General features: G+C 45.7%; 1 protein-coding gene across 1 annotated transcript in view; it reads right to left on the bottom strand.

Annotated features, from left to right (window-relative positions):
* Positions 1-27,360, bottom strand: part of LOC142750708 (olfactory receptor 11L1-like) — a 55,369-nt gene that overhangs the window by 26,232 nt on the left and 1,777 nt on the right. The window lies entirely within an intron of this gene.

The following is a 27,360-nucleotide window of genomic DNA, read 5'->3' as shown; positions in this document are numbered from 1 at the left end:
GTAATTTATTTCTACCCCCAAACAGTGGCAACAAAAAAATACAACTTCTCCTGCATAACACAAAGCCTAATGCTGCCATGTCAATGAAAAAATAAAAAAAGTTACGGCTGCTGAAATGCAGAAAGACAAAAACGTAAAAACGAAAGGCCCTTTTACACGGGCAAATTATCGGGCAAACAAACGTTCATGTGAAAGCTCGTTCCAGATCATTCCCCAGGGAAACGATCAGCCGATGAATGAGCAAACGCTTGATGATCGGCTGATCGTATCATTTATGCAGCATTAAATATTAGCATTGTGGGCAGTAAACAAAGATGCGCTTCCGACATGATAGAAATGTGTGGGGACAAGAGATCGTAGTAACGAGTGCTCATCCCCATACATAGCTCCTTGTGAAAGGAGCAAACGAGCGTTGACCAATGAGCTGTCTCGTTGATTGGCGCTTGTTTACACGGCTCATGTCGGACCGTGTAAGAGGACCCTTGCCGATCATTAAGGCTTTTTCAGTCCAGGGCATAAAGTGATTAATAGAAATATAAAAAACAAGATTCTAAAATGGAGACCTGGAAACCCAAGAAAAAGGTTTGTAATCACCATAAAGAACATGGCTCAGTTATGTAAGAAGGATGGAGAAATCATGTAGTATTTACGCGCCACGGAGTGTCACTCGCATTTGCGGACCGTACTCATAGTAAAAAGTATAGTAGAACGGTCCGTAAATGGAAAAAATAGGACATGTCATATTTTTTTCGTGTCATTTCTACGAACAAACATACACTCCTAAATAAACGGTAAGGTGTCTGTGGCCGAAATAAATGGTCCGTATTTTATCCGCAATTATGAATCCGTAATTGCGGATAAAAATTACAGTCTTGTGCATGTGGCCTTACTCAACATTCTCTCAGAAATAATAATAATATAAAAGAAAAAGAGATAAAAAAAGAAATAATTGAAAAAAGGAGACCCCCATAGACTTTACAGAGTCACCGCCTCACATTGTCATAAGGGAACAAGATTACAAAATATAGAGAAGAGCTCTGTACTTACACATTCCCGTTCTCCAGATGAAATGAAACAGAAAATGATAGAATGTGATATGTTTATAAGCTGCTGGATAAATCCCTGACGAGATCCATCCTATATCTGGAGAATGACGTCCATCTCTCGGGTGATGAAGTTGTTCTAAGTTCTAAACTCTTAATGAGATCTTTACTTTTAGTTACTTTTTTAATAGTTTAATGTAAACTTTTCAGAGTTTTGAAATGAACTTTATCTGTGTCTCATTGTAACAGACCTCATTCCTTATCATTATAATAAAGCAACAAACCAGTGGGAAAGCGGGCGTTGGGGTGATGTCGGGTGGAACTCTTGTTCCATCATGAGAATGAACGGTAGATGTTTTTTCATTCTAAAAATCAGTTCTTACTATTTTGTCAGATTTTTTTTTAGCCTTCTTTGGTGTTGACATCACACGTGTAAAGAACTGATCAATACCACCGCACCTGTCAAATGGGTGGGGGGATGGCAGCAGGTAAATAGTTATTGAAAAAGGGCAATTACAAGGATCAGGGCGAATTTAACAAATAGTTATGGCTAAATGACTGGGTCAGAGCATCTCGGAAATTGCCGGTCTTGTTGGGTTTTCCCGTTATGCAGTGGTTAATACCAAAGCAAAAGTGGTCCAAGCAAGGACAACCGGAGGACTCGAGACAGAGTCATGGGCATGCAAGGCTCATTGATGAACATGGGAAGTGAATTATAGCCCATCTAGTTCGATTCCAAAGAGCTGCTGTAGCACAAATTGCTAAAAAAAACAACTTCTGACCATGATAGAAAAGTGTAAAAGGCACCTGAGCACCATAACCGGAACATAAAACAATGACAAACTCCATGGTAACTGGTGGTACTCCAGTGACTGATCCGATGAGCCAATCAGGAGTAGGAACATCAGTGGTACATGTGCTGCATTGATTGGATGTTGAAGAGGCTTGACAAAAGAGGGGGAGGGGGAGTTTCTCTTATTAAAGCGCTATACGAACAAACCGTAGGGCTGGTATAAATGCTTGCCACAAAGTCTTGCTGCTACATGACAATGACATAAATAACATATACTAGAATATTCTATACCCCTGATGATGTATGGTGATGCAGAAACACGGAGAGTCAAGTGTAATGAGTGGTGTGAGATAGGATTAAGAGATACTACAGGTCCCAGAATGCCCTATCAGAGACGGGCAGAAGAGACCGGTTATTGCACTTAACCTATTCAACCAATTAGTAGACAAACCATCAATCCTATTTGCACAGTAGCCCCAGTTACAGGTGAACTCTGCTTTCTTAGGGACTATTCTAGTAAGAGCAGCCTCTCACTAACGGCATCGGTCGTGTAGCTATTGGGGATGCAGCAGTCACAATTGCGACCATGCCCAAAAGTCAGGGGGCCAGGGCCCCCCTACACTATTTCTATTTAAAGTTGCTATAATAACTGGGGCCCCTGTTACTATAGTAACAATATACTTACCCTCCTCATTCCCGAGCACAGCGGAGGTCCCGATATCTTTCTGGGTCACGACGTCACATTGCTGTGTGTCGCACAAATATGTCACAATGCTGGATGGCGTCAGGACCTCCACTGCACCCGGAGCTGCACCCGGAGCTGAAGTATCACATTACCGCCTGCTGGGGCCCTGTATCTAAGCCTACCATTTGGTAGGCTTAGATACAGGGCCAATCACACAGGATCACACATGGGCCCTGTATCTAAACCTACCACATGTGTTACTTATGGTTTTTTTGTGCTTTTCTTTACAGGATCGGTTATTGGACTATGTTGGATTCGAGGAAAACTTTGATAACGTTTTTTTATTATTTTTTTTTTAATAAGCCAATAGCCAATCAGCCAGTGGCCATTACTAAGATGGTAGTAATAAAGTTTAAAAAAAACAAGGACATAACAAAAATATTTTATTGAAATTTAAAAAAAACACCCTCGTTAACCATTTTATAAAAAAAAAAAAAAAACGCTGTCATCGAAGTAGTCCTCGAATCCGAAGCAACCCAACCTGCAAAAAATACAAACACAAAAAACCTAAAACATTAGTAACACATAAAAAAGTTATTTTTACCTTTCCTAAATCCAATACTGGAGCCACAGTGAGCTCCATGACAGTAAACCAAGCAGTGACAGATCTAATTGGTTGGTTTACATCACGTGGTCCCAGGTTAACCCCAGGTCACTGGACTACTATTATAAGTAGGCTAATGAACTGATGTAATCGGGCACCATGTGATGTAAACTCATTAATGACAACTTAGAGCTGTCACTACTTAGTGCAGCTGGCCAAGCCATAGTCTATACAAAGTCCTAGTACAAGATTACCTGGGATAGTCCAGACAGTAGCAGAGGCTTAGGCACAGCTGAAACTTGAAGGTAGATGGCGCCACACATGGCGGATGATATCAGGCGTGGCAGATGACACTAGACGTGGTGTATGACAGCAGGCGTGAGAGGTGGCACTGTCACGTAGGGTTTGTGGACCCACTGGGCCGTACCGCCTTGGCGGTATGGCAGCTGGCCAACAGGGCACAGGTAAAAGTCTATAGTTTGTATAGGGTACCACGTGGCAGCTCGGACAGTAGCACGGCAGACTCGGCTGGAACTAGGCAGCAGGCAGACGTCAGGCGTAGTGAAGCAGGACAGGCGTGGAATACATCACATCACAACTCTGGCTCAGCACAGCACACAACCTTTAGTGGTAAACTTCCTGAGTCAGAAACTACGCCGGTCGCTTCCCTGAAAATTTCATTTTTGACATTGCACCACCGGTGGTGATGGCGAAAGTCACTAACCATACAAACCTTTTGGTCCCAAAATGTAAAATAGACTCTAAAACACATAGTGCGCTCTGAATTTTTTCGCCACTTGAACCCTAGACCGGTTGTTAGAAGCTGTGATGCTTCTAGCACTGCCCATAAGCAGTGAACAGAGAGCAGTAAAATATGGAGACCACAGTGAGGTGGGAGCTACAGGTGGAGAAGGCTTTCTGCCTACCTGTACCGGATGGAATCCTTAAGATGACAGATGCAATTTTACCATAAGAGATAATGATTATGATGGTCGGCATAATGACTACAGGTATAGATAGTAAGGAAGCTTAATAATTCAATAATAGATGGCTGAGTAGTTCTGAATTGTACAGAACTGTAGTTCAGCAGCCAAGAAATGTATGGAGCCACACTGTACCTCTGTATGTCTCCAATTTTCTCTCAAGAACATTTTTGAATTTACACAGAATACGAAAAAAAAACTGTGCCAGGCGCCATTGGGTGCTATTTTATAAAGGTATTCTCTCCTAGGAACAATGCTTCTGGAGTATGATGTCATACGCTTATGCCATACAATGGCAAAGAAAGTGGCTAAGGCTCCCTTGTAGGTGTCACGAAGCGGGTTAGTGGACCCACTAGGCCGTACCGCCGCAGCGGGGAGGCAGCTGGCCAAACAACAGGACACCCCAGAAATACAATGTCCCGCACAAGGGTACCTGAATAGTCCAGATGGTGGCCGCAGCTCTGGCACAGATGAGATGGGTGCAGCAGATGGCGCCAAACGTGGCAGATGACACAGGAGCCGCAAGTTGCGCCTAATGTGGCGGATTCCTCCGGACGTGGCAGATGACACAGGATGTGGTGGATTCCTCTAGACGTGTCGGATTCCTCCAGACGTGGCAGATTCCTCTGGACGTGGCAGATTCCTCTGGACGTGGCGGATTCCTCCGGACGTGGCAGATTCCTCTGGACGTGGCAGATGACACAGGACGTGGCAGGTTCCTCTGGACGTGGCACGACTAGATACTAGGGCAAAGCACGGAAACAAGTACGGAGAACAAGGTACGGGTAACAACAGGAACGGGACCAACTAAGGGACCATTTGCAAGACAGACTGGGAAAACTAACAACGCTCAGGCATCGAACTAGGGGGCTGGACCCCTCATAGCCCAGGGTACTCACGGATCAAAGGTCGTTCAAGATGTCCGGTGCGCGTGCTGCCCCTTTAAGAGCGGGGACGAGCGTGCGCACGCACCCTGCGGGCTCCGGCGAAGGTGAGTGGATGCAAGCGCTGGCGTCTTCTGAGGAGGAGGCTGGGGCCAGCGCTTGCCGACTCGTGGCTGCGGCTGTCAGCGGGAGGCTGGAGCTGACAGCCCGCAGCCACGGACGTTACAGTAGGTAACCGTAGAGATACATATCTGCATGACATCATATAGGCTCTGTCATGGCCAGGCCTCCTTTTGCACCATCTAAACTTGACTCAAAAAAACGAAAAAATAAAATAAAAAATACAGAGATTTACAAACGGGTGGGAGCTCCTTCGGTTGGCCTGTTCTGATCAACCTCTCCTATGCTGGTTGGGCCTATGGGGCATTCAGAGACCTGGGTGGAAGGCATCATCGCACCTATATGGCCTGGCATAAAAACTACCGGGGTTGAAAGCAATAAATTATTGAGCACAGAGATTTGTTTGCTCAACAATTTTAAGTTTGTTTGGGTGCCCTGATTTTTTAGGGTGTAGGTAAGAGTGTCAAAGGCTACGAGTATATAAAATGTTACGGCTTTTGGACGATTCGTTTCTCAGATATTGTTTCTTTATTAGATATTGTTTCTTTATTGTAAACGATCCTAAAATACAGCCGTCGTGACGAGGTTTTTCTGGGTGAACCGCACAACGCAGGTTCATGAGTTGTGGTAGACATACTCAGGACATGGTGATGCATGAACGTTCCAGGGCTCGGAACTTCACAATAAACAGCTACGGAAATATTTTGATAAAACCGCTCAGATTTAGCTATAAATGAAGGAACTGCGCCATGTTTCGGAGGCAAGAGAGGGTTCCCCATTTACAGCAAATGACCGAGTCAGGTATCTTATTATTCGTCTGTGTAAGTCGAACGAATGGACGCCTAGGTCGATTCCATCAGACCCGCGGTTCGTTGCTGGTTGTGAAATGCTCTGGGACAGCATTGTGGAAAATGATTATTTATACCCATTTTAGTGAAAAAGGCATCATTTGTATGGCCCGCTGTGCGGGCTACATCTGTCCTACTGGCCTGTGTTTTTATTTGGTAGGTCAGAGCCTCAAAGGCTAGATGTGTATAAAAAATAAGGGCTTTTGCACTAATATTGTTTATGATATCGTTTATTTATTAGAATTAAATTGTAAATTATACACTCTGTGCGTAAATCAGGAGCAGCTAAAGAGGCTTTTGGAGGCTAAGAATGTGACACAGACCCTTGACATTTTCTGTGGTAGGTCAGAGTGTCAACTGCTACAGGTGTCAGAAGTTTGATGGCTTTGAGGCGATTCGCTTTTAAGACATTATTTTTTCATTAGAACTAAATTGTAAACGTGCACAAAAATAGCCGTCGCTCACAAGGCTTTTGTGGGTCAAGCGCGCGTCACAGAAACTTGCATTTTCTTAGGATAGGTCAGAGTGTCAAGGGCTACATGTGTAACAAATATTAGGTATATTCAACAGTTAGTTTTTAAGATATTAATTTTTTTATAAAAATAAATTGAAGCCGTGTGTAGAAACAGGCGTCGCTAGCGAGGAGTTTCCTCGCAAACCGCGCGACGTATCGTCACGAGTCTTGGCGTACATACTCAGGAGATGGTGATGTATAATAGCTTCGGGGCTCGTAACTCCACATTGAGCGGTTACGGAAATATTTTGGTAAAATTGTCAATATTAAGCTCTAAATAAGGAAATTCCGCCATGTTTATGGGGCAAAAGACGACCGAGTCAGGTGTCGTATTGTTTGGCTTTGCAAGTCGAATGAATGGACGCCTCGGTCGATTCCATCAGACCCACGGTTCGTTACTGGTTGTGAAATGCTCTGGGACAGCATTGTGGAAAATTATTATTTATACCCATTTTAGTGAAAAAGGCTAGATTGAGTTTTTATATGGTAGGTCAGAGCGTCAAAGGCTAGATGTGTATAAAAAAATACGGCTTTTGCACTTCTAGTATTTATAATATCGTTTATTTATTAGAATGAAATCGTAAATTTTTTCAGAACTGCTTAAAACTTTTGTACCGTACTGTATATTGTGCTCTTTACTTTGAATAAAAAGAAAATCAAGTTTCCTGGTCAGTGTCGTGATACAACTCGGATTACAGCGACTTGCTGCACTGAGCATGACCACTTCTAATACACCTGCTTCCTGGTGACCTATGACAGACAGTGCCAGCCCCAATTACTACATTATTGGCTAATTAGATGCCTCTCAGTCACCATTGTAAGGATAGTATTATATCTTCTTTCGGGATTTTGTAATTTATCATGTGTACGGTTATTGTAGATTCTGATTTTCGTGTCATGATATAACAGTTTTACCTGTGTCTCTTTATATTAGTCCTTTTATAGAGTAGATGACTGAGTAGTTCTGAATTGTACAGAACTGTAGTTCAGCAGCCAAGAAATGTATGGAGCCACACTGTACCTCTGTATGTCTCCAATATTCTCTCAAGAAAATTTTTGAAATTACACAGAATACGGAAAAAAAACTGTGTCAGGCGCCATTGGGTGCTATTTTATAAAGGTACTCACCCCTAGTAACAATGCTTCTGGAATATGATGTCATACGCTGATGCCATACAATGGCAAATGGAGTGGCTAAGGCTGCCCTGTTGGTAACTGTAGAGACTCATATCTGCATGACATCATATAGGCTCTGTCATTAGGCATATGGTCTAACAACTTAAACATCTAATGTACTTTTAACCGCTCCACTAACTTAAAGAGGACCTTATATTTATTACACATGTAGCCCTTGACACTCTGACCTATCCTAAAAAAAATCAAGGTTCTGTGACGCGCGCTTGGCCCACAGAAGCCTCATCAGCAACGCCTGTTTTTACGCACGTTTAAACCGGCAAGAAACTTTAATTTCACTTTTTCAATGGTTTTCAATGACTTAAAGAGGCTGTCACCACATTCTACGTGGCCTGTCTCCTACATGTACTCGGCGCTGTCATGTAGATCAATTTTGACCAAGTTATGACCTATTTTAGATTTATGCTAATAACTTTCTTAATGCCCAACTTGGCGTTTTTTTTTGCTTTTGACCAAGTGGGCATGTATCTTCCAAGTTTATAAAACAGCAGTCCCATGTAACGCCTATATCCAGTGTATACACAGACAGTCTATCCAGGCAGGAGGAGATAATCGATGATGTAACCGATACTGCAGCCGCTTATGATGTCACTGATGATGTCATAGACAGTACTAGTCGCTAGGTTCTATGCGCAGCTGGATTACACTCACTTTACTCTTGATATTTGATCAGTGTGTTTCCTACAGATCACAATTTTGGACTTTTTCTACAATTTTTGGAATAACATCTGGACCAGGACTGTGATTGACTGTGTGATTGACAGATAAGATGCAGCATTTTATTATTTATCAGCTATAATATCAGTGTGATTAATTATACATGTTACTGGATACATGAAATATCTACGCTCTAGAATTCTCATATAAGACCAGATTCACACTGGACATTACTGCAGCAATTTATAACCAGCATCTCACCACAACTATATGATTGTAGAAGGAATGTGGACATACCTGATATATGATCATATCCTCATGAGTAGCGAAGATGTATGAGGAGTATAAGGTGTGAGGATCGTAGACATACCTCATATATGATCATATTCTCATGAGTAGCGAAGGTATAAGGTGTATGGGGAGTGTAAGGTGTGGGGATCGTAGTCATGCCTGATATATGATCATATCCTCATGAGTAGAGAAGGTATAAGATGTATGAGGAGTATAAGGTGTGAGGATCGTAGACATACCTGATATATGATCATAACCTCATGAGTAGAGAAGGTATAAGATGTATGAGGAGTATAAGGTGTGAGGATCGTAGTCATACCTGATATATGATCATATCCTCATGAGTAGAGAAGGTATAAGATGTATGAGGAGTATAAGGTGTGAGGATCATAGTCATACCTGATATATGGTCATAACCTCATGAGTAGAGAAGGTATAAGGTGTATGGGGAGTGTAAGGTGTGGGGATCGTAGTCATACCTGATATATGATCATATCCTCATGAGTAGAGAAGGTATAAGATGTATGAGGAGTATAAGGTGTGAGGATCGTAGGCATACCTGATATATGATCATATCCTCATGAGAAGAGAAGGTATAAGATGTATGAGGAGTATAAGGTGTGAGGATCGTAGACATACCTGATATATGATCATATCCTCATGAGAAGAGAAGGTATAAGATGTATGAGGAGTATAAAGTGTGAGGATCGTAGACATACCTCATATATGATCATATCCTCATGAGTAGAGAAGGTATAAGATGTATGAGGAGTATAAGGTGTGAGGATCGTAGACATACCTCATATATGATCATATCCTCATGAGAAGAGAAGGTATAAGATGCATGAGGAGTATAAGGTGTGGGGATCGTAGACATACCTGATATATGATCATATCCTCATGAGTAGAGAAGGTATAAGATGTATGAGGAGTATAAGGTGTGAGGATCGTAGACATACCTGATATATGATCATATCCTCATGAGTAGAGAAGGTATAAGATGTATGAGGAGTATAAGTTGTGAGGATCGTAGTCATTCCTGATATATGGTCATATCCTCATGACTAGAGAAGTTATAAGATGTATGAGGAGTATAAGGTGTGAGGATCGTAGTCATACCTGATATATGATCATATCTTCATAAGTCGAGAAGGTATGAGGTTTATGACGAGTATAAGGTGTGGAAATCGTAGTCATACCTGATATATGATCACATCCTCATGAGAAGAGAAGGTATAAGATGTATGAGGAGTGTAACGTGTGAAGATCGTAGACATACCTGATATATGATTATATCCTCATGAGTAGAGAAGGTATAAGATGTATGAGGAGTATAAGGTGTGGGGATCATAGTCATACCTGATATATGGTCATAACCTCTTGAGTAGAGAAAGTATAAGATGTATGAGGAGTATAAGGTGTGAGGATCGTAGTCATACCTGATATATGATCATATCCTCATGACTAGAGAAGGTATAAGGTGTATGAGGAGTATAAGGTGTGAGGATCGTAGTCATACCTGATATATGATCATATCCTCATAATTCGAGAAGGTATGAGGTGTATGAGTGTAACCATGGACAATGGACGCTACAGTATCCCCTCTCTTACACCCCCTATTCTTGGGGCCAGAGCGAGAGAGGAATTTCTTAATAAGCGCAGGGGCACTGAGGTTCTCTTCTGGCTCCCAGGACCTCTCCTCAGGACCAAACCCTCTCCAGTCCACCAAATAGAAAGTCCTTCCTCCTACCCTCTTGCAGTCCAGGATCTCCCTCACCTCGAATATATCAGAAGAACCGCTGGGAGCAACTGTGGAACTAGAGGTCTTGCTGTAGCAGTTCAAGACCACTGGCTTCAGGAGGGACACATGAAAGGAGTTGGGGATTCTGAGGATAGGAGGCAGCCGCAGCTTATAGGAGACAGGGTTTGTCTGTTGCAGAATCTCGAAAGGACCAAGGAACCTGGGAACAAACATGTACAGTGAAGGAAATAAGTATTTGATCCCTTACTGATTTTGTAAGTTTGCCCACTGTCAAAGACATGAACAGTCTAGAATTTTTAGGCTAGGTTAATTTTACCAGTGAGAGATAGATTATACAAAAAAAAAAAAGAAAATCACACAGTCAAAATTATATATATTTATTTGCATTGTTCACAGAGAAATAAGTATTTGATCCCTTTGGCAAACAAGACTTAATACTTGGTGGTAAAACCCTTGTTGGCAAGCACAGCAGTCAGACGTTTTTTGTAGTTGATGATGAGGTTTGCACACATGTTAGATGGAATTTTGGCCCACTCCTCTTTGCAGATCATCTGTAAATCATTAAGATTTCGAGGCTGTCGCTTGGCAACTCGGATCTTCAGCTCCCTCCATAAGTTTTCGATGGGATTAAGGTCTGGAGACTGGCTAGGCCACTCCATGACCTTAATGTGCTTCTTTTTGAGCCACTCCTTTGTTGCCTTGGCTGTATGTTTCGGGTCATTGTCGTGCTGGAAGACCCAGCCACGAGCCATTTTTAATGTCCTGGTAGAGGGAAGGAGGTTGTCACTCAGGATTTGACGGTACATGGCTCCATCCATTCTCCTATTGATGCGGTGAAGTAGTCCTGTGCCCTTAGCAGAGAAACACCCCCAAAACATAATGTTTCCACCTCCATGCTTGACAGTGGGGACGGTGTTCTTTGGGTCATAGGCAGCATTTTTCTTCCTCCAAACACGGCGAGTTGAGTTAATGCCAAAGAGCTCAATTTTAGTCTCATCTGACCACAGCACCTTCTTCCAAACACTCTCAGAATCATCCAGATGTTCATTTGCAAACTTCAGACGGGCCTGTACATGTGCCTTCTTGAGCAGGGGGACCTTGCGGGCACTGCAGGATTTTAATCCACTACGGCGCAATGTGTTACCAATGGTTTTCTTGGTGACTGTGGTCCCAGCTGCCTTGAGATCATTAACAAGTTCCCCCGTGTAGTTTTCGGCTGAGCGCTCAGCTTCCTCAGGATCAAGGATACCCCACGAGGTGAGATTTTGCATGGAGCCCCAGATCGATGTCGATTGACAGTCATTTTCTATGTCTTCCATTTTCTTACTATTGCCCCAACAGTTGTCTCCTTCTCACCCAGCGTCTTACTTATGGTTTTGTAGCCCATTCCAGCCTTGTGCAGGTCTATGCTCTTGTCCCTGACATCCTTAGAAAGCTCTTTGGTCTTGCCCATGTTGTAGAGGTTAGAGTCAGACTGATTAATTGAGTCTGTGGACAGGAGTCTTTTATACAGGTGACCATTTAAGACAGCTGTCTTTAATGCAGGCACCAAGTTGATTTGGAGCGTGTAACTGGTCTGGAGGAGGCTGAACTCTTAATGGTTGGTAGGGGATCAAATACTTATTTCTCTGTACACAATGCTAATAAATATGTATCATTTTGACTATGTGATTTTTTTTTTTTTTTTTTATATAATCTATCTCTCACTGGTAAAATTAACCTAGCCTAAAAATTCTAGACTGCTCATGTCTTTGACAGTGGGCAAACTTACAAAATCAGCAAGGGATCAAATACTTATTTCCTTCACTGTATGAGTGTACCTTCAAGCGAATGTTCCGAGTGGACAGCTAGACTTTAGTCCCCGGAAGATACTGAGGCGGCTCTCTTCTCCTAGTATCTGCTTTTCGCTTCATGCGATCGACTGCCAGTAAAATAGAGGACCGGGTCTGTTGCCAGATTTGCAAAAAGTCCCCATAAGCAGAGTCAGCAGCGGGTACTTGAGATGTGGTTGACACTGGGAGAGGGACTCTAGGATGTTGACTGTACACAATGTGAAATGGAGTGGAAGTGGTGGACTCACTTGTGTGGTTGTTGTATGAAAACTCGGCCCATGGAAGAAGCTGTACCCAGTTATCGTGCTGTGAAGAGATGAAGTGGCGGAGATAATTCTCCATGATATGGTTGATCCTCTCAACTTGCCCATTGGACTGGGGGTGATAAGCTGAGGAAAAGTCCGATCTAACATCCAGAAGTTTGAAGTAAACTGAACCCCCCAGTCGGACACAATGCGTAGAGGCAGGCCATGCAAGCGAAAGATGTGTAGAATGAAGAGACTCGCCAGTCGAGGAACAGAAGGTAGGCCGGTCAGCGGGATAAAATGTGCCATCTTAGAGAACCGGTCCACCACAACCCAGACGGTGTTGCATCCTGCTGAGGGTGGAAGGTCTGTGACAAAGTCCATCACAATGTGCTGCCAGGGGGCATTGGGCACAGGCAGAGGTTGAAGCAGGCCGGCAGGCTTGGAGTGAGTAACTTTGTTAAAAGCTCAAACCGTGCAAGAAGAGACAAAGTCCAGAACATCTTTAGGTAGCGTGGGTCACCAGAAGTGACGAGCAATTAGGTCTCGGGTCTTACGGACACCAGCGTGCCCAGCAAGTTTAGAACTGTGTCCCAAGCGGAGAATTCTTCTCCTGTCGGCCAACCGAACAAAAGTCCTCCCAGGAGGGATGTCTCTAACCAGCAGAGGATTAGCAGTGACAATGCAGGATGGGTCTATGATAGTCTGAAGGGACTCCACCGTGTCTTCCATCACAAATGATCTGGACAGGGCATCGGCCCTCACATTCTTGTCCGCGGGACGGTAGTGGAGCACAAACTGAAAACGGGTAAAGAACAGCGACCACCTGGCTTGATGGGGATTCAGTCGTTGTGCAGACTGATGGTACGTAAGGTTCTTGTGGTCAGTGAAGATCAGGATGGGATGAGCAGCGCCCTCTAGAAGATGTCTCCACTCCTCCAGAGCCAATTTGATGGCCAGCAGCTCCCGATCTCCAATAGAGTAATTGCGCTCAGCAGAAGAAAAAAGTTTTGAGTAGTAGCCACATACTACTGCTTTTCCTTTGGAGCTCCTCTGGAACAGAAGTGCACCTGCACCAACAGAGGAGGTGTCCACTTCGAGTGAGAACTGCCGAGATACATCAGGATGATGGAGGATTAAAGCTGAAGTGAAGGATTTCTTGAGGCTAATAAATGCGCACTCTGCCTCTGGAGTCCACACCTTGGCGTTCACACCCTTCTTGGTAAGGGTAGAGATGGGAGCCGTCAGAGAAGAGTAGTTAGGAATAAACTACCGGTAGAAATTGGCGAATCCCAGGAACCGCTGTATGGCCCTTAAGCCTTGAGGAGGTGGCCACTCCAGGACAGCTTTCACTTTCTCAGGATCCATCTTGAGGCCTTGATCTGAGATGATGTAGCCCAGGAAGGGCAGAGAACTCTTCTCAAAGACGCACTTATCCAGCTTGGCGTATAAATGATCCTCCCTTAATCGTAGTAGAACCTGACGGACATGCCTCCGATGAGTCGTCGGATCTGGGGAGAAAATCAAAATATCATCGAGATAAACAACAACACAAACATAGAGGAGATCTCGGAAGATATCATTAACGAACTCCTGAAACACTGTGGGAGCGTTACACAGTCCGAAGGGCATCACTAGGTATTCGTAGTGCCCGTCCCCGATGTTAAAAGCCGTCTTCCATTCATCACCCCGGCGAATCCGGACTAGATTATAAAACCCCCGCAGGTCTAGCTTAGAAATTTTTTTGGCTCCTCGTATGCGATCAAACAGCTCAGATATAAGTGGCAACGGGTATTTGTTCTTGACCGTGATTTGGTTGAGACCACGGTAGTCAATGCAGGGTCGAAGGGATCCCTCCTTTTTAACAAAGAAGAATCCAGCCCCGGACGGGGAGGAAGACTTAGTATGAAACCCCTCTCCAGGTTCTCCTTGATATAGGCCAACATGGATAGAGACTCAGGCAAGGGGAGAGGATATACTCGGCCACGGGGAAGAGAGGCATTAGGAACCAGTTCAATGGGGCAGTCATAAGTCCGATGTGGAGGCAGCATCTCAGCCTCCCTTTTGCTGAAAACATCTGCATACTGAGAAAACTGGGGAGGCAGACCCGCCAATGACTGAGACAGAGGAGGCTTGACAGGATGGATCTGCAACAGACAACGACCATGTCACTTGGAGCCCCATTGGAGAACCTCTCCAGAATTCCAGTTCAGGACTGGGGCATGTAGTCGAAGCCAAGGCAGGCCCAGTAGAACAGGATTGATGGCCTTGGGCAAAACAAGGAAAGAAATTAGTTCAGAATGAAGGACTCCAACCTGGAGCTTCAACGGCTTGGTTTTAGAAATGATGGGATTAGGCAGAGGCAGTCCATTAACTGAGGCAACAGCCAAAGACCTGTCTGGGGGGACTGTGGGCAACTGAAGATGATCCACAAGCTCTTTCTGGATGAAGTTTGCAGCAGAACCAGAGTCAAGATAGGCAGAAACTTGATGCGTCCTCTCGCCGGATACTAGGGTCACAGGAATAGTCAACTTGGAACAGAAGGCTTTATTACGTACCGTTCCATCTAGGGTTGTCTCTCCAATCAGTTTTAGGCAATGGGGTCTCTCTGGCCTCTGGGGACACAGGCGCACAATATGGCCTCCGAGGCCGCAATACAGAGAAAGTCCAGTAGTGCGTCTGCGTAGTCTCTCCTGGGTAGACAATTTGACATAGTTACTCTGCATCGGAACCTCTGGTGGGACGACTGAGGAGGGTTGCTGAAAAGTGGCATCCAGCCTAGGAAGTTCTCTCTCCCGGAGAACCTCTTGGGAACGCTCCCGGATCCTTATGTCAACCCGGGAGGCGAGTAGGACAAGATCGCCCAGGGTAGATGGCAGATCGCGAGCAGCCAGCTCGTCCTTGATCCCTGAAGACAGTCCCTGACAGAAAGTGGCCACCAAAGCCTAGTTGTTCCAGGTCAATTCAGCAGCCAGGATACGGAACTGAATGGCATACTCGCCCACGGAGAGGTCTCCCTGATGTAGGGTCAGCAAGGATGCAGCAGCTGAAGAAACTCTCCCAGGTTCCTCAAAGATCGAGCGGAAGGTCTGTAAGAAGCACTGCAAGTCACGGGTCTCTGGTCCCTGATGTTCCCACTGAGGATTAGCCCATGCCACGGCTTTCCAAGTAAGGAGAGAGATGATGAAGGCGATCCTAACGTAATCCGAAGAGAAGAACCTGGCATGTAGTCTGAAGTGGATCAAGCACTGATTCAAAAATCCTCTGCAGGACCTCGGATCTCCGTCATAGCATGGAGGTAGCGGCAAGAAACACAGGAGATTGGTACAGACAGGAACTGTAGCAGGAGGAACTGCAGGAATGGGTGCGGTGACGACTATGGTTAGAGAAAGCAGCCGATGGCCTATGGCGCTCACCGACAGGAGGAGCTGGTTTTGGCCAGCATCTCGGCCAGCATGGATTGTGTCGTCAAAGTCTCAGGTTGACCAGCGGCGTCCATGGCCTGAGCGTACTGTCACAAAGCGGGTTAGTGGACCCACTAGGCCGTACCGCCGTGGCGGGGAGGCAGCTGTCCAAACAACAGGAAACGCCAGCAATACAATGTCCCGCACAAGGGTACCTGGATAGTCCAGACGGTGGCCAAAGCTCTGGCACTGATGGAGACGGTTGAAGCAGATAACGCCAAATGTGGTGGATGACACAGGTGTCGCAGATTGCGCCAGACGTGGCGATTCCTCCGGACGTGGCAGATGACACAGGACATGGCGGATTCCTCCAGACGTGGAAGATGACACAGAACGTGGCGGATTCCTCCGGACGTAGCAGATGACACAGGACGTGGCGGATTCCCCTGGACGTGGCAGACTTGATACTAAAGGCACAGGATGGGAAACAGGAACAGTGAACAAGGCACGGGTAACAACTGGAACGGGAAACACTAAGGGACCATTTGCAAGACAGACTGGGAAAACGAACAACACTCAGGCAAGGATCAGAAGGCCTGGGGCCTTCTTATGGACCAGGAAATCGTGGCACTTGTTGATGATGACGATCCCCTTGGTGCGCGCATGCCCTTTAAGGCCGGGCACGAGCGTGTGCGCGCATCCTACGGGACACAGCAGACTGGAGTGGAAGTGATCGCTGGCGTCTCCTAGGAAGGAGATGGGGACCAGCGCTCACGGATCCATGGCTGCGGGCGTCGGGAGGTGAGTGGATATATGCAGCTGAATACAGTAGCAGCAAAGTGTATGAGATTTAACAAATCGCATACACACACTGCACAAAAAATCAAAGCCCAACTTGACGTGCATGGTCTATTTTTTTGCCCACGGCACGTCAATTCCTGCTGTGGTAAGTCTACGGAATTTCAGCAGCGGAAAGTTTGCTGCAATTGCTGATCAAATTTCGTTACGTGTGGACAAGGCCAAACGTAGATGAAGAAAAAAACAACACTTGTATTACAACACAAAGTAAACTTTTAATCAAGTATACAAGGCCTTTACATCAAAGTAAAACTATGCCAGTGTTTTTCACAATTAAATACTGAATGTATCGAGCAAATTTTCTCAGAGTCACTTGAATAGGTACAGCCATACTATGGAACACCTACTGTAAGAGAAGTCACACTATGGAACCTCTACCGTAAGAGCAGTCACACTATGGAACCTCAACTGTAATATCAGTCACACTATGGAACCTCTATTGTAAGAACAGCCACACTATGGAACCTCTATTGTAAGAACAGCCACACTATGGAACCTCTACTGTAAGAACAGTTACACTATGGAACCTCTACTGTAAGAATAGTCACACTATGGAACCTCTACTGTAAGAGCAGTCACACTATGGAGCCTCTACTGTAAGAGCAGTCACACTATGGAACATCTACTGTAAGAACAGGCACACTATGGAACCTCTATTGTAAGAGCAGTCACACTATGGAACCTCTACTGTAAGAGCAGTCACATTATGGAACCTCTACTATAAGAGCAGTCACACTATGGAACCTCTACTGTAAGAACAGTCACACTATGGAACTTCTACTGTAAGATCAGTCACACTATGGAACTTCTACTGTAAGAACAGTCACACTACGGAACCTCTACTGTAAGATCAGTCACACTAAGGAACTTCTACTGTAAGAACAGTCACACTACGGAACCTCTACTGTAAGATCAGTCACACTATGGAACCTCTACTGTAAGAACAGTCACACTATGGAACCTCTACTTTAAGATTAGTCACACTATGGACCCTCTACTGTAAGAGCAGTAACACTATGGAACCTCTACTGTAAGATCAGTGACACTTTGGAACAGCTACTGTAAGATCAGTCACACTATGGAACCTCTACTGTAAAAACAGTCACACTATGGAACCCCTACTGTAAGAGCAGTCACACTATGGAACCTCTACTGTAAGAGCAGTCACACTATGAAACCTCAACTGTAAGATCAGTCACACTATGGAACCTCTATTGTAAGAACAACCACACTATGGAACCTCTATTGTAAGAACAGCCACACTATGGAACCTCTACTGTAAGAACAGTTACACTATGGAACCTCTACTGTAAGAATAGTCACACTATGGAACCTCTACTGTAAGAGCAGTCACACTATGGAGCCTCTACTGTAAGAGCAGTCACACTATGGAACATCTACTGTAAGTACAGGCACACTAAGGAACCTCTATTGTAAAAGCAGTCACACTATGGAACATCTACTGTAAGAACAGGCACACTATGGAACCTCTATTGTAAGAGCAGTCACACTATGGAACCTCTACTGTAAGAGCAGTCACACTATGGAACCTCTACTGTAAGAGTGGTCACACTATGGAACCTCTACTATAAGAGCAGTCACACTATTGAGCCTCTACTGTAAGAACAGTCACACTATGGAACCTCTACTGTAAGAACAGTCACACTATGGAACCTCTACTTTAAGATTAGTCACACTATGGACCCTCTACTGTAAGAGCAGTAACACTATGGAACCTCTACTGTAAGATCAGTGACACTTTGGAACAGCTACTGTAAGATCAGTCACACTATGGAACCTCTACTGTAAAAACAGTCACACTATGGAACCCCTACTGTAAGAGCAGTCACACTATGGAACCTCTACTGTAAGAGCAGTCACACTATGGAACCTCAACTGTAAGATCAGTCACACTATGGAACCTCTATTGTAAGAACAACCACACTATGGAACCTCTATTGTAAGAACAGCCACACTATGGAACCTCTACTGTAAGAACAGTTACACTATGGAACCTCTACTGTAAGAATAGTCACACTATGGAACCTCTACTGTAAGAGCAGTCACACTATGGAGCCTCTACTGTAAGAGCAGTCACACTATGGAACATCTACTGTAAGTACAGGCACACTAAGGAACCTCTATTGTAAAAGCAGTCACACTATGGAACATCTACTGTAAGAACAGGCACACTATGGAACCTCTATTGTAAGAGCAGTCACACTATGGAACCTCTACTGTAAGAGCAGTCACACTATGGAACCTCTACTGTAAGAGTGGTCACACTATGGAACCTCTACTATAAGAGCAGTCACACTATTGAGCCTCTACTGTAAGAACAGTCACACTATGGAACCTCTACTGTAAGAACAGTCACACTATGGAACCTCTACTGTAAGATCAGTCACACTATGGAACCTCTACTGTAAGAACAGTCACACTACGGAACCTCTACTGTAAGATCAGTCACACTATGGAACTTCTACTGTAAGAACAGTCACACTATGGAACCTCTACTGTAAGATTAGTCACACTATGGACCCTCTACTGTAAGAGCAGTAAAACTATGGAACCTCTACTGTAAGATCAGTGACACTTTGGAACATCTACTGTAAGAGCAGTCACACTATGGAACCTCTACTGTAAGATCAGTCACAATATGGAACCTCTACTGTAAGAGCAGTCACACTATGGAACCTCTACTGTAAGAGCAGTCATACTATGGAACCTCAACTGTAAGAGCAGTCATACTATGGAACCTCTACTGTAAGAGTAGTCACACTATGGAACCTCTACTGTAAGATCAGTCATACTATGGAACCTCTACTGTAAGAACAGTCACACTATGGAACCTCTACTGTAAGATTAGTCACACTATGGACCCTCTACTGTAAGAGCAGTAACACTATGGAACCTCTACTGTAAGATCAGTGACACTTTGGAACATCTACTGTAAGAGCAGTCACACTATGGAACCTCTACTGTAAGAACAGTCACACTATGGAACCTCTACTGTAAGAGCAGTCACACTATGTAACCTCTACTGTAAGAACAGTCACACTATGGAATCTCTACTGTAGGAGCAGTCACACTATGGAGCCTCTACTGTAAGAGCAGTCACACTATGGACCCTCTACTGTAAGAGCAGTCACACTATGAAACCTCTCCCGTAAGAACAGTCACACTATGGAACCTCTACTGTAAGATCAGTCACACTATAGAGCCTCTATTGTAAGAGCAGTCAAACTATGGAACCTCTACTGTAAGATCAGTCACACTATTGAGCCTTTACTGTAAGAGCAGTCACACAATGGAACCTCTACTGTAAGAACAGTCAAACTATGGAACGTCTACTGTAAGATCAGTCACACTATTGAGCCTCTACTGTAAGAGCATTCAGACTATGTAACCTCTACTGTAAGAGCAGTCACACTATGGAACAACTACTGTAAGATCAGTCACACTATGGAACCTCTACTGTAAGATCAGTCGCACTATTGAGCCTCTATTGTAAAAGCAGTCACACTATGTAACCTCTACTGTAAGAGTAGTCACACTATGGAACCTCTACTGTAAGATCAGTCACACTATTTAGCCTCTACTGTAAGAGCAGTCACACTATGGAACCTCTACTGTAAGAACAGTCACAATGTTAAGGATCTGCCAGGCACAGCTTCTGTATCTACGCCCATAGGCAATCAGTCTGCACCTGCTTCTATGTCTGTGAGACTGACTCCATCTTCCACAACTCAAGGTGGCAGGCTTAGGAGTGGGAGAGCCTATCACAGCCTGGCCAGACGGAGCTAGCTCCCGCCCTCTGTCTATTTATGCCTGCCTTTCCTGTTCCTCCTTGCTTGTGATTCTTCTCGTTTTGTTTCCTGGCCCTGCTGCAGCTTCTGAACTATTTGACCCTGCTTCATATCGACCTTGGCTTACTGACTACTCTCCTGCTCTGCGTTTGGTACCTCGTACACTCCTGGTTTGACTCGGCTTGTTCACTACTCTCCTGCTCTGCGTTTGGTAACTTGTACACTCCTGGTTTGACTCGGCTTGTTCACCTCTCTTGTTGCTCACGGTGTCGCCGTGGGCAACTGCCCCTTTTCCCTGCTTCTGTGTACACTTGTCTGTTTGTCTGTCGTGCACTTATTGAGCGTAGGGACCGTCGCCCAGTTGTACCCCGTCGCCTAGGGCGGGTCGTTGCAAGTAGACAGGGACTGAGTGGCGGGTAGATTAGGGTTCACTTGTCTGTTTCCTTATCCCCCATCATTACATAATCGCAAGCCCATATACCTAGTCTACCCTGGTCGCTCACACTACTATGGACCCCCTTGAGACCCTGGCTCAGCAAATGCAGGGTCTCTCCCTACAGGTCCAGGCCCTGGCTCCGAGGGTCAACCAGCCTGATGCTACCATGGTAGTGCTCCTCACCTCACCTCTTGAACCCCACCTCAAGTTGCCTGACCGGTTCTCAGGTGACCGGAAGACTTTTCTCTCCTTTCGGGAGAGTTGTAGGCTCTACTTTCGCTTAAAGACCCACTCCTCAGGTTTTGAGTGCCAGCGGGTGGGTATAATTATGTCCCGGCTCCAGGAAGGGCCAAAGAATGGGCCTTCTCCTTGGCTCCTGATGCCCCTGAACTTTCCTCCGTTGATCTTTTCTTTTCTGCTCTCGGACTCATTTATGACGAGACTGACAGGACTGCCTTTGCCGAGAGTCAGCTGGTGACCTTACGTCAGGGTAAGAGACCTGTTGAGGAGTATTGCTCTGACTTTAGGAAGTGGTGCATAGCTTCTCGGTGGAATGACCCTGCCTTAAGGTGCCAGTTTAGGTTGGGTCTGTCGAACGCCCTGAAAGACCTGCTAGTTAGCTATCCCTCTTCTGACTCCCTAGACCAGGTTATGGCTTTAGCGGTACGACTTGACCGACGTCTCAGGGAACGACAACGTGAACGTTTTTGTGTTTTCTCCTCCACGATGCCCCCCGAGGTTCCGTTGCTTCGTTCTTCCACGGTGGACTTGGAGGTACCTATGCAACTCGGGGCCTCCGTGTCCGCCCAACAACGTAGAGAGTTCCGCAGGAAGAATGGTCTCTGTTTCTTTTGTGGGGATGACAATCATCAAGTGAACACCTGTCCTAGGCGTAAGAACAAGCAGCCGGAGAACTTCCGCGCCTAAGTGATCATCGGGGAGGTCACTTGGGCGCACAGGTATTTCCCGTAAATATGAAACATAATAAAACCTTGCTTCCCTTTCAGGTCTCATTTGGTGGTAGGTCTGCTACCGGCAGTGCCTTCGTGGATTCAGGGTCGTCTGCTAATATCATGTCTGTGGAATTTGCTATGTCTCTAGCTATGCCTTTGATTGATTTGCCTAAACCTGTCCCGGTAGTGGGTATCGACTCCACTCCTCTTGCTAATGGTTATTTTACACAGCATACCCCTGTTTTTGAACTACTTGTAGGCTCCATGCATTTGGAGCAGTGCTCTGTACTGTTGATGCAGGGATTATCGTCCGATTTGGTTTTAGGCCTTCCCTGGTTGCAGTTGCATAATCCCACGTTTGACTGGAATACTGGGGATCTTACCAAATGGGATAATGAATGCTTGACGTCATGTTTTTCTGTTAATTCTATTTCTCCCCCTAAGGAGGTGAACACGCTACCTGAGTTTGTTCAGGACTTTGCTGATGTTTTCTCTAGAGAGGCCTCCAAAGTGTTACCTCCTCATAGAGAATACGATTGTGCTATCGATTTAGTACCAGGATCTAAGCTCCCTAAGGGTAGGATATTTAATCTCTCTTGTCCCGAACGTGAAGCCATGAGAGAGTATATCCAGGAATGCCTGGCCAAGGGTTACATTCGCCCCTCTACTTCTCCGGTAGGTGCTGGCTTCTTCGTCGTAGGGAAGAAGGATGGTGGTCTTAGGCCATGCATTGACTACCGTAACTTGAATAAGGTCACTTTAAGGAACCAGTATCCCCTTCCTTTGATTCCTGATCTCTTTAATCAGGTTCAGGGGGCCCAATGGTTCTCTAAGTTTGATTTACGGGGGGCGTATAACCTTATCCGCATCAAAGAGGGGGATGAGTGGAAGACTGCGTTTAACACGCTCGAAGGTCATTTCGAATACCTCGTCATGCCCTTTGGGTTGTGTAATGCCCCCGCGGTCTTCCAGAATTTAATAAATGAGATTTTAAGAGATTACCTGGGGGTGTTTCTTGTAGTGTACCTTGATGACATACTTGTGTTTTCCAAGGACTGGTCCTCCCACATTGAGCATGTCAGGAAGGTGCTCCAGGCCCTTCGGGAAAACAAACTGCTTGCGAAGACCGAAAAATGTGTGTTTGGGGTGCAGGAGATACCATTTTTGGGTCAAATGCTAACTCCTCATGAATTCCGCATGGACCCCGCCAAGGTCCAGGCTGTGGCGGAATGGGTCCAACCTGCCTCCCTGAAGTCGTTACAGTGCTTCTTGGGGTTCGCTAATTATTACAGGAGATTTATTGCTAACTTCTCGGTCATCGCTAAGCCTCTTACGGATCTCACTCGCAAGGGTGCTGATCTCCTCCGCTGGCCTCCTGAGGCTGTCCAGGCTTTTGAGGTCCTTAAGAAGTGCTTTATCTCGGCCCCAGTGTTGGTTCAGCCCAACCAAATGGAGCCATTTATAGTGGAGGTTGACGTGTCCGAGGTGGGAGTGGGGGCTGTCTTGTCCCAGGGTACCAGGTCCCTCACCCATCTCCGTCCCTGTGCCTACTTCTCCAGGAAGTTTTCGCCCACTGAGAGTAACTATGATATTGGCAACCGCAAACTCTTAGCCATTAAATGGGAATTTGAAGAGTGGCACCACTTCCTAGAGGGGGCTAGGCACCAGGTAACGGTCCTTACCGACCACAAGAATCTGGTTTTCCTAGAATCTGCCCGGAGGCTAAACCCGAGACAAGCTCGATGGGCGTTATTTTTTACCAGATTCAACTTTTTGGTTACCTATAGGGCTGGGTCTAAAAATATTAAGGCTGATGCACTGTCGCGTAGCTTCATGGCCATCCCTCCTTCGGAGTAAGATCCTGCTTGTATTTTGCCTCCAGGTATAATCATTTCCTCTATTGATTCTGATTTAGTCTCTGAAATTGCTGCTGATCAAGGTTCAGCTCCCGGGAACCTTCCTGAGAACAAGCTGTTTGTTCCCCTGCAATTCCGGCTAAGGGTACTTAGGGAAAATCATGACTCCGCACTATCTGGTCATCCAGGCATCCTGGGTACCAAGCACCTCTTTACCAGAAACTATTGGTGGCCTGGGTTGCCTAAAGACGTTAAGGCCTACGTCGCCGCTTGTGAGGTTTGTGTTAGGTCCAAGACTCCAAGGTCCCGACCAGCGGGCTTACTACGTTCTTTTCCCATTCCCCAGAGACCTTGGACCCATATCTCCATGCATTTTATCACCGATTTGCCTCCATCTCAAGTCAAGTCGGTGGTGTGGGTTGTACTAGACCGCTTCAGCAAGATGTGCCACTTTGTGCCCCTCAAAAAACTAACCAATGCTAAGACGTTAGCTACCTTGTTTGTCAAACACATCCTGTGTCTCCATGGGGTCCCTGTCAATATTGTTTCTGACAGAGGGGTACAATTTGTTTCTTTGTTTTGGAGAGCCTTCTGTAAAAAGTTGGAGATTGATCTGTCCTTCTCCTCTGCCTTCCATCCGGAAACTAATGGCCAAACTGAGAGGACTAATCAGTCTCTAGAACAATATTTAAGGTGTTTTATCTCCGATTGTCAATTTGATTGGGTCTCATTCATTCCCCTCGCCGAATTTTCCCTTAATAACCGGGTCAGTAACTCGTCAGGGGTCTCCCCCTTTTTCTGTAATTTTGGGTTTAATCCACGGTTCTCCTCCGTTTCACCTGGTAGTTCCAACAATCCCGAGGTAGAGGTCGTTCATCGGGAACTGTGCACAGTCTGGGCCCAGGTTCAGAAGAACCTAGAGGCGTCCCAGAGCATACAAAAAACTCAGGCAGATAGAAGACATGCTGTTAACCCCTTGTTTATGGTCGGGGATCTGGTGTGGCTATCGTCAAAGAACTTGCGACTTAAAGTCCCGTCCAAGAAGTTTGCTCCCCGGTTTATAGGGCCGTACAAGGTCATTGAAGTCCTCAATCCTGTCTCCTTCCGACTGGAGTTGCCCCCATTTTTTCGAGTACACGACGTGTTTCATGCCTACTTCCTTAAACGCTGCTCCCCGTCCTTGGCTCCCTCGACTAAACCTCCTGTCCCCGTTCTCACCCCTGAGGGGGTAGAATTCGAGGTGGCCAAGATTGCGGACAGCAAGATGGTCCAATGCTCCCTCCAGTACCTGGTCCATTGGAGAGGATACGGGCCTGGGGAGAGGACTTGGGTACCCGCCCGGGATGTTCACGCTGGGGTATTGGTCAGGAGATTCCACCTTCGTTTCCCCAATAAACCAGGTCCATCTAGAAAGGGTCCAGTGGCCCCTCATAAAAGGGGGGTACAGTTAAGGATCTGCCAGGCACAGCTTCTGTATCTACGCCCATAGGCAATCAGTCTGCACCTGCTTCTATGTCTGTGAGACTGACTCCATCTTCCACCACTCAGGGTGGCAGGCTTAGGAGTGGGAGAGCCTATCACAGCCTGGCCAGACGGAGCTAGCTCCCGCCCTCTGTCTATTTATACCTGCCTTTCCTGTTCCTCCTTGCTTGTGATTATTCTTGTTTGGTTTCCTTGCCCTGCTGCAGCTTCTGAACTATTTGACCCTGCTTCATATCGACCCTGGCTTACTGACTACTCTCCTGCTCTGCGTTTGGTACCTCGTACACTCCTGGTTTGACTCGGCTCGTTCACCTCTCTTGTTGCTCATCAGGTTGTCGTGGGCAACTGCCCCTTTTCCCTGCTTCTGTGTACCCTTGTCTGTTTGTCTGTCGTGCACTTATTGAGCGTAGGGACCGTCGCCCAGTTGTACCATGTCGCCTAGGGCGGGTCGTTGCAAGTAGGCAGGGACTGAGTGGCGGGTAGATTAGGGTTCACTTGTCTGTTTCCTTACCCCCCATCATTACACACACTATGGAACCTCTACTGTAAGATCAGTCACACTATTGAGCCTCTACTGTAAGAGCAGTCACACTATGGAACCTCTACTGTAAGATCAGTCACACTATGGATCCTCTACTGTAAGAGCAGTCACACTATGGAACATCTACTGTAAGATCAGTCACACTATTTAGCTGCCTCTACTGTAAGAGCAGTCACACTATGGAACCTCTGCAGTAAGAATAGTCACACTATGGAACCTCTACTGTAAGATCAGTCACACTATGGAACCTCTACTGTAAGATCAGTCACACTATGGAACCTGTACTGTAAGAACAGTCACACTATGGAATCTTTATTGTAGTAGCAGTCACACTATGGAGCCTCTACTTTAAAAGCAGTCAAACTATGGACCCTCTACTATAAGAGTTGACGTTAAGCAACAATTGTTGCATTGATATACAATAGGTATTCGTTCACTTGATAAGTTAAATTGTATCACTGCCTAAAGGAACGATTAAAAATTGATTTTTATTATAGAAAACCTTACTAAAATAAGGGCTAAATAGCCAATTGTACTAATAGAGGCATAAGCACGGTAGACCAGACAGAGGAGGAACGGTTACAATATTGTTGTTAGCACCATTGCTGCCAACCAACAATTCCCCCAGTCTGAATTATAATATAACACCCGGTCAATCCGTGCCACTAACACGTGTCCCTACGCGTTTCCGCACCGTTATTATCACAGTGCTTCATCAGGGGTACACTGATGTGATTTCAACACATCGATTTAGATTAGTATGGCCGGGAGACACCTATTGCGTGTCTCATTTACATTCACCCGGCTCGTATACGACACTGGTCAGCTGGTCGAACACGAGCCGAGTGAAATGCCGGACATAAATAGTACTAAGTCCCTCCCTCCCTGAAGTGACGCGGCGGCCGTGTAGCCAACCCATGTCGAGCAACGCACATGACGCGGCCCAACCAGGGCTGGCCCCCCGGCGTTCGCCGTCACTACAGGAGTGAAGGACAAAAGCGTCCATGGTAACCAGGGATCACAAGGCGGCCAGATCTCACTGGTATCTAAGAGGTAGCTAAGGAGAGGATCCAGGAAAGCGACGCGGCGATCGTAGACCGCAGCATTAGCCAACTATGTCACCACAGTGTGACATCCATATGAGGAGGGACATAGCGATGACAGACATAAATCCCCGATCAACAGGGGTATCTCGGGGGAAACCCAAAGGAGGACCAGTGATGTCACCGCGATATTATCGCAAAACAGAGGGCTGGACCCAATATAGTAACCACGGGGCAACCATATTGGAAAGGGATGAAAATACGGTATATACCCAGGAGTATAACCAGTCGGGGTCACAACAGTGCTATCAAAGGAAACAATTATACGATATTTGTTCATTGAGACCCGCCGGTTTCATGGTATGCATGCGGAAAATCCATTGGGCCTCTTTTTGTAATATCCTCTTATCCCAATTGCCACCCCTGGCAGATGGCCTGATGTGCTCAATCCCCTGGAATTGAATGGCATGGGTGTCACCGTTATGCTGTTCCCAAACATGTCGAGCCACCGAGGTATCAACAT

The sequence above is a fragment of the Rhinoderma darwinii genome, chromosome 3, assembly GCF_050947455.1.
Source record: "Rhinoderma darwinii isolate aRhiDar2 chromosome 3, aRhiDar2.hap1, whole genome shotgun sequence".
Classification (NCBI taxonomy): domain Eukaryota; kingdom Metazoa; phylum Chordata; class Amphibia; order Anura; family Rhinodermatidae; genus Rhinoderma; species Rhinoderma darwinii.
Note: the sequence above shows the minus strand (reverse complement) of the source record. Positions and strands in the feature narration are given on the sequence as shown.